This window comes from Mytilus californianus, unplaced genomic scaffold (assembly GCF_021869535.1).
Source record: "Mytilus californianus isolate M0D057914Y unplaced genomic scaffold, xbMytCali1.0.p SCAF_2, whole genome shotgun sequence".
Classification (NCBI taxonomy): domain Eukaryota; kingdom Metazoa; phylum Mollusca; class Bivalvia; order Mytilida; family Mytilidae; genus Mytilus; species Mytilus californianus.
The window spans coordinates 131,866,841-131,875,171 of NW_026262668.1; positions in this window are offsets into that span (position 1 = coordinate 131,866,841).

An 8,331-nucleotide genomic window follows, 5' to 3' on the forward strand; every position below is an offset into this window, starting at 1 on the left:
ATGGAGCTTCATATATGATAAATGCATAGACTTTTTACAAGTATTACTCTAAAACGTTGGCAGGCCAGCCCCGCCTCCCCCTTTTCAAAATCCTGGATCTGAACCTGATAAATCCTTGACCACGTCAATATTTTTCAGTAACAACTCGATTTTAGTGATGTCTCTAGCAAGAAACCAGAGAGTTATGTTTCCGCATTTGCAGAAAGTTTTTTTTTTCGTTTGCTATTAATATTTTTTGACGGATTTTTTATTCCGCGGTTAATAGTTATAGAAGAAATTTGCGTTCGATATTTATGAGGGATTATCTTTGTAATAAACGTATCAACAGGGAAGTTTCCGAAATTTAAATGGTTGTTTGTGTAATTCTGGTAACCAGTACATAGTCGGAACATAACTCACTGGTTTCTTGCTCGGTACTTTGTGTCTTTTTTCTTTATATTATTTTTTTTTGCTATTCGTGCCAATCTGCTGGGAATAATTCGTCTCAAATTTAGCCCAACAATGTTAGCTGTCAAGTTGAAGAACAGGAATAAAAGCCCTGTTCATTGATAATTTTCTATGTTTTCTATGTATTGTGTGCGATTTTGTCCCATGTACATTTACTCCATATCCCTTCATTTTCTATTGATTTTAGAGTTTGTCTCTAGTGCTGTGTGGAGGCAGTAGAACGTTTCCCCGTGCTTGAGGTGTATGCTCTTATAATATTTACAGTTATGGTGTGCTTGTTCATGTGAGAATGTCTCATATTAATACACCGTCAAAATTTCATGTTTGGTTAAGTTTCTTCAAAATACTGGTCTGGTCATCTGTTTTGTATATTGCCCTTTCATACTATTTTAAACTGCTTGGTTTTCTTGCATATATTTCGATGTGCCCCGTGCTGTCTATCATTTGTTTTTTAGTTTAATATGTATTGTCTATCATTTGTTGTTTCTAAATTATTGGTCTTTTGTTGGGCAATGTATGACAAATATATGTTGAAAAACCTCGCCCGTAATTATAAATTATGTAATTAATTGGCCGCTCCCGACATGTGTAACTTCAAGGCATATTTCAGCGGCGATCGATGTCTTTCAAAATTACTGCACTTTTCTTGTATCCCTGGTGCTTTCGACTGGAGAACCGTCGTACACAAGCATCGCACAAGGTGGCACTCCTAGGCGGGTGGGGAGCAAGAAGGTGAACTGTGGTTTATTTTTATCAATAGCACCGCTTAAATCGACGCTAGGGGCCGTCTTGACCTTGTTGTAGGATATGAATGATTCGTTCATTGTTGAAGACCCTACGTCAACTGTCAAGATGAAGAACAGGAATAAAAGCCCTGTTCATTGACAATTTTCTATGTTTTCTCTGTATTGTGTGCGATTTTGTCCCATGTACATTTACTCCATATCCCTTCATTTTCTATAGATCTGTAAATTTGCGTTCGTAAATTTTTGTTCTTCCCTCAGTGGGATTTGGAACCTTGCTTCTGTGACATCGTGATAACTCGGCCTGCAACGTCACTTTTCAAATTATAGAAGTGAACGCTACGTTTGAAACCGCGGCGAGACGGAGAAGAGAAAAAATTTAGATCCACCCGCTCCATGAACCTGATGGTTTAGATAAAAAAGATGAAAAAAGGTTCAGAAAATATAAAGTATATTATGTGACAACGTCTTTAATATTTTTGTAATATTGCTCAATGGACATTGCAAACTTATCTTAATACAGCAAGATATTTCGTAAATTCAACGAAAAATCCTGAACACATTTTCACGCAGCACAATTAGACCTTATTGACCAAAATGTGCAATGAGCTGCAAATGTTTACCTGCATCCGATTTCAGCTGGATAAATGCAAGACTGTTGAAGCTAGTTTGTCTAGCGATACATTGCTTTTACATTTTGTTATCGCATTGTAAATATATTCTTAATATATTTGCATACAAAATAGTGTATTAAAATTACATTTTTAGGCAAACTAAAATTATATATTTGTAATTGAATTATTCTTTGTACTAATTAATCCACACACAAATAGGTTTGTATGTCATGCGTTGCTATTTATAGGCAGTAATATATATATTTTTTAAATTTGACAAAGTACAAGATTACTTGTATGAGTGAGTGATCGCTTTTAACACACAAAGAACTCATTTTTGTTATCACATTTTGAATAGGGATTGGCACTGGTGAAGACAATTTGTTGTGCATGAATATCTGTTAGTACGATTTCATTTCATCTTGTTAGTATATTTTTATCTTTTATCAATATCGTTGCACAAACCTTTAGACTTTCCTAATTTTGGTTGTCTGTGCTGTGTCCGATATGTATTAATTATGCAGGTTCGTTATGGTCTGAATAAACTCATCATAGATGCCAGAATTTAAATTTTGTACGCCAGACATGCGTTTCGTCTACAAAAAACTCATCAGTGATGCTCGAATCAAAACAGTCAGTAAAAAGGCCAAATAAACACTTATATAACCATTTACACAACATGTTCCCACTAAAAGCGCTTGATGGCATAGCCCCACTTTTCATATTTTTTTTATTTTTTCTGTAAATAATTTTTAATACTCTAACTTTCACTTATTAAATGTGTTCTTGCTCTTTAATATCCATACGATATAAAATAAAAGATGGACATTATAAGTCAATCAGTATACTTTTGCGTTAGATAAAAGAAGATCGTTGATTCAATTTTAATATTTCCTTCTTCTTAAATTGTTAAAGAATCTTTTCATTAAGAGTAAATATTGTGCAAGGTATCAGGTAGTTTTCTAACTTAAGAAATAGTCACTACAATCTGGCTGAAAGCTTTACATCTTCAGTGCTAGACACCCTTGTTAACCTTGATTTTGTTAGAGTTTCATCCATCTTGAGCTTTCTGTTCGACGTTTCTGTTCGTCGTTTTTGTTATTGTTACGGCTGTCTGTCTTTAATTTAACCCTTTGCATCTCCCATCTTGGATTTTATATCCAATCATTTCTTTCACACAGCTTATTAAAAGGCAAAGCACGTTAATTTAGATTGCAGTTTTGTTCGGTCGCTGATATCATGACCTTTTTCTTCACTATTAGTAAATCTATTCTTTGGCACTCTTCCATTGAAATTAAATGTTATAACTTGTTTTTTTCCCAACGTTTTATAGTTCTAGTATTAAGGGTCTATTTTGAAGTTGTTATATTAGTTTGTGACAACCACAATTACAATATTTATCATTTTTGAAAAATGTAATAAGCATAAAATGAGATGACTGAACGGAAAAGAGTAATAGATAAAATTGGACATAATTTTTTAGAAGACCACTTAGTTGGATAATTTAAAAAAAACACAAAATTATACTACTTTTGTGTTATTTAGTCATATTTCATTTTTTTTTTTTAAATCCTAAATATTGTACAAGATCGTGATGCTTTCAATCATACGCCTAACCAGGTTTAAAATAGCCAAGATATGTCTTCTATATTAACGGACATCAGAAATTGTGTGTAAATTTCAAAATTTGATCTGTATGTTTATACTTATAACTCATCCTACAAATTGGAAATATTCAGATACTATCTAATGACAAAAAATGCAAATATGATCAAATATTACTTCCTGTCAATTTTGTTGTTTGATTCCAATCCCCAGAAGTATCGACCTGAGTATGGTAAATTAAAAGCACACACAAAAACCCCAAAATCACGAATCAACCCCGCAGTACAGTTGATTCCGGACGTTGTGCGTTCTGAAGGGAAAAACAACAGCATGCCGCGAGAGGTTTATATACTAGTATTACAAAACATTTATAGATATGTACAACCTTTATACACAAAAATGTGTTATACACGTTTCATGTTTATAAAGTAATATACGGTGAAACATAGTCTATACGTTTAAAGATGAGTGCACACGCTGAAATGTCTCGCCTACTTTACATCATTATCATGATTGAATTTATGTTGATAGTCTTTAAGATAAAGGTTTTACTTTAAGTATTACATGAATCTTACATTAACAAAGTTCCGTGTAACTCAGGTCAAAGTGATATAAACCATAAAAGACAGACATTAACATCATAAAATCATTCAATACATGAGATATAATAAACATATTTCTTATAGAATCTTAAAAACACTTAACCATGAAAACTTAACGTTGACTAATGAACCATAAAAATGAGGTCTTGGTCAGATGAACCTTGCCACAAGGATAGGTACACCATACAATCATTCCATATACCAAATATAATTGTCATATTGCTTATAGTATCTGAGAAACAGACCAAACCATGTAAACTTAACATTGATCAATGAACCATGAAAATGGATTCAAGCAAGATGAGCCCTATCAGACAGACATGTACAGATTGCAATTATTCCATACACCAAATAGTTGACCCTATTCCTTATAATATATGTGAAACAGACTTTAATATGAAACTTCAACATTGAGAAATCAAAACTATGAAAATGATGCCAAGGTCAAATGAACCATACCAGACGGACATGCGAACCTTACAATCATTTCATACAACAAATAATAGTGGCCTATTCCTTATAATATATAAAAAAAAAACAATGTACCAAACCACGAAAATGAAAATGAGGTCACGGTCAGATTAAACCTGCTAGGCAAATATGTACACCTTTCAATCATTCCATTCATTGAATATAGTTGACCTATTGCTTATATAATCTGAGAAAACAGACCTTACCACAATAACTTAACAATGACCAATCCAATCAACCATGAAAATGAGGTCAAGGTCAAAATTAACCGGACATGAACACCTTACAATCATTCCATTCACCAATATAGTTTACTTACTGTTTATCGTATTTTAGAAATGAAATATGGTCATGGTCAGATTAATCCTGTCTGACGGACATGAAGACCTTGCAAAGATCCCACAAACCAAATAAAGTTATATTGTATCTCAAAATCAGTGAGAAAAAAAATAACAATTTGTTAAGCAATATTTCCTGAACAGTGAAAAATGAGGTCAAGGACAATCGACAAATATAAGATGCAACAGTAGTTTACCGACGCTTTTGAACAGGGTCGCAATTATCTTTTGATCATATGCGTTGACAAAGTAACCCTCTCCTGCGATGCATGCATAGCCGGCAATGTGATTCCACACTCAGTTAAAATTTCACAATCGGGAATAGGAAACAATTAGGTTAATTTACATATCATACGAACTTCTGGTTATATAAAAATCTAAGACTGCAAAAATATGTTGCGAGTGAGTTGAGACACAGACATATTGTATTGGTCAACCAATTCGCGAAGGTGACAGTAAACTTTTATGTTGTGCCGAATTCACTCGTTTTTCCTCATTACTCTGTTAGAGCAGTTTTTGTATCAAGAGCAAACCCCTGATTGTGAAGTCCGTATAGTGTTAACATGCACGGGCGTAACGTTTGAATTGAGATATGTAGACGCCATACAAAAGGTAGCAAATGTGTAAAAAAAAGAGAAGAAATATATTATGTTACAATATTTCATTTAAATAATTTCATAGCATGCTTGAAACATTTTATGCAAAACATCAATCAACTAGCACAATCTTATGCATAAGATGAAAATGATTTAACAGATATAAATTAAATAATAACAAATAAAAGTGTCAGATCAATCTTTACACAACTAAATCGTCATCGGAATATTACAGAAATGTCATGACGTCTTAGCCAATGTGCAGGAGATGATATACGGAATCTGCATATTTAATTTGCATACCCTTTGCATTCTGGAACCTTGTTTCCAAGGTTGCATATTTAGGCGACAATAGTTTACCAGTAGTTTATCAGACGCATGAAATACATAACGTGTTGTTTTCATTTTTTACAGCACTGGGTCGATACCTCTGCTGGTGGTCTATCAGTCCCCGAGGGTATCATCAGCTCAGCACTTAGGTACTGACATGATTTGATAAATTTTGAAATCAAAAAGAAACTAAGGTTTCAACTCATTCAGGCAAAGTTGACCTCAGATTGATTTTTCTCAATTGAATTGTTTCATATTTTTCATGTCGGGGTCTTTTATAGCCGACTATACGGTATGGGGATTTCTCATTGTTGAAGGCCGTACGGTTGCCTATGATTGCTTACATCCACTTTATTTGAACTTTGGCGGATAGTTGTCTCATTGGCAATCATACCACATCTCCATATTTTTATATTGGCTATTATTTTAGGGCCTTTTTGGTAATGAAGATCTTCGACTGTTTCGGTTTTTTTATACATCCTTGGCTTTTAAATATTCAGCTTTCAGCCTTCCTGATGAAAGTAAATCAAGAAAAGCGCTTCGGACGCATGAAATTTATAACGTGTTGTTAAAATGTTTTATCGCTTAAACTTGACGATTTAGTAGACATGTTTGATAAATAACTATTGTTGACAATTGAGAGTCGAGAGTCTATAGTTGAGACATTTAAATTAGGGACCATCTCAAAAGATTAAATTAGTTATTGATTTACTCAGTACAATAATAACTGTTTAACATTGCTACCCAGGCGCGGATACAGCCATTTTGAAAAGGTGGGGGTATTCCAAAACCTGGATCACTTTGGAACGTTCACATAAATAGCAACCCCCCCTCTCTTCTGGATACGCCAATGCTACCTCACTCGACGATAATGTTTTGCAGTTCAGAGAAAAGACTCAAACTACATGTCATGAATTAGAACGTCTGTATTTTATTTTTTTTTATGACATAGCGATATATAAAAATATGAACGAGTCATATACTAGGATATTCTGTTTATTTTAATTAGAATCAGATTCAGATTCTGAGACAATGCCAAAAGCCTCTAAAATTTCGGCACTTGCTTTGAATCGGTCGTATGCCAACTGGTCTCCCAGAAATCGCCTATTGATGGTAATTTGTGGCTAAGACCATATCCATGTTATTCGAGTTTGTCTTTGTTGTTTGATGTTTCTTCATTCACTGTGTCACATATGATTGGTGGTATAGTACCGTTGTTGTGGGAGATATTTTCTCTATTGCATTGGCCGTCGCATAACGAGTGGTTATCCTTGGAAGGACACGGAATTCAGCTTGATTTCCGATAGAAGCTTTTTTATATTATCAGATAAACTATATGCTAACCTTTATCCAATAATGACGCCTTACAAAGGACACCAATTGCGTCATAAAACAAGAAGAAACCGTTCTAAATGCAAGTAGCCAAATCATCGCATCGCATTGGAGAATGCAGAGTTAATGTCGAAAAAGAGAGGCTAAAGATACCAAAGGAACATTCAAACTCATAAGTCGAAAATAAACTGACAACGCCATGGCTAAAAAAGAAAAAAGACCAACAGTTAAAAAAAAGATTAGTACACAAAACACAACATAGAAAACTAAAGACTGAGCAACACGAACCCCACCAAAAACTGGGGGTGATCTCAGGTGCTCCGGAAAGGTAAGCATATCCTGCTTCACATGTGGCACCCGTTGTTAGTACAAACCCGGTAATAAGTCTAATTCAGTAGGTCACATTCGGGGAAAAGGGGACGGGACTGTAGTTACGACATTTGGAACATATCCGCCATCATCTGTGAAACAGATATTCTATAACGGTCAACCAACTCGTGATGGCGTCCGTAAAATTTACGAAGGAATGATTTCAACTTCACACTTTGAACTCTTGGTTTAATAGCTTCCTTGTTAGCAGCAACCCTCTATCAAGGAAATCATGATAGGAAATACAAGCCCTGGAATATCATATCAACTGGGAGATATATACTCCGTATGCAGGCGCTGCGCTGGAATGTTGCTACATAGAAATGGAAAGTTCACAATTGGGAAACTGAAATCATATCGTTTGTCGTAAAGTTTTGTTTTCAACCGACCCTCATTGTTAATTTCAAGATGTAAGTCAAGATATGAGACAGACTCAACTGTATCTGGTGTATCCTTTATCTCAAGTCCATATCGAACATACTGTTCGCAGACTTAAATGTTATAAAGTACAATATGGCGTCATCCGCGCTGGAAAAATAAATCAGATTGTTGAACTTTGCGCTGGTTTGGTAGAAAGAGGGCAAAATTTAATAGACTGAAAACAATATAATCCGAACTTTATCATGTTTCATATTACTTTACACAATGCATTATGGTAAGGATACAAAAAAATTAATACGTCTTTTGAGACGACCCCTTTAAAATATTTATCGTCTCTTGACTCTCGTTTGATGTTTGTCAAATGTAATCATTTATCTAAAACGTCTAGTAAAAATATTTTTTTTTATCTTAATAGATAATCTTGCAACTAAACTATTGTCCTATTGAATGCATATTAGAAGTTTCTCAAAAAATTCATATTAGAAGTTTTTCAAAAATTTACG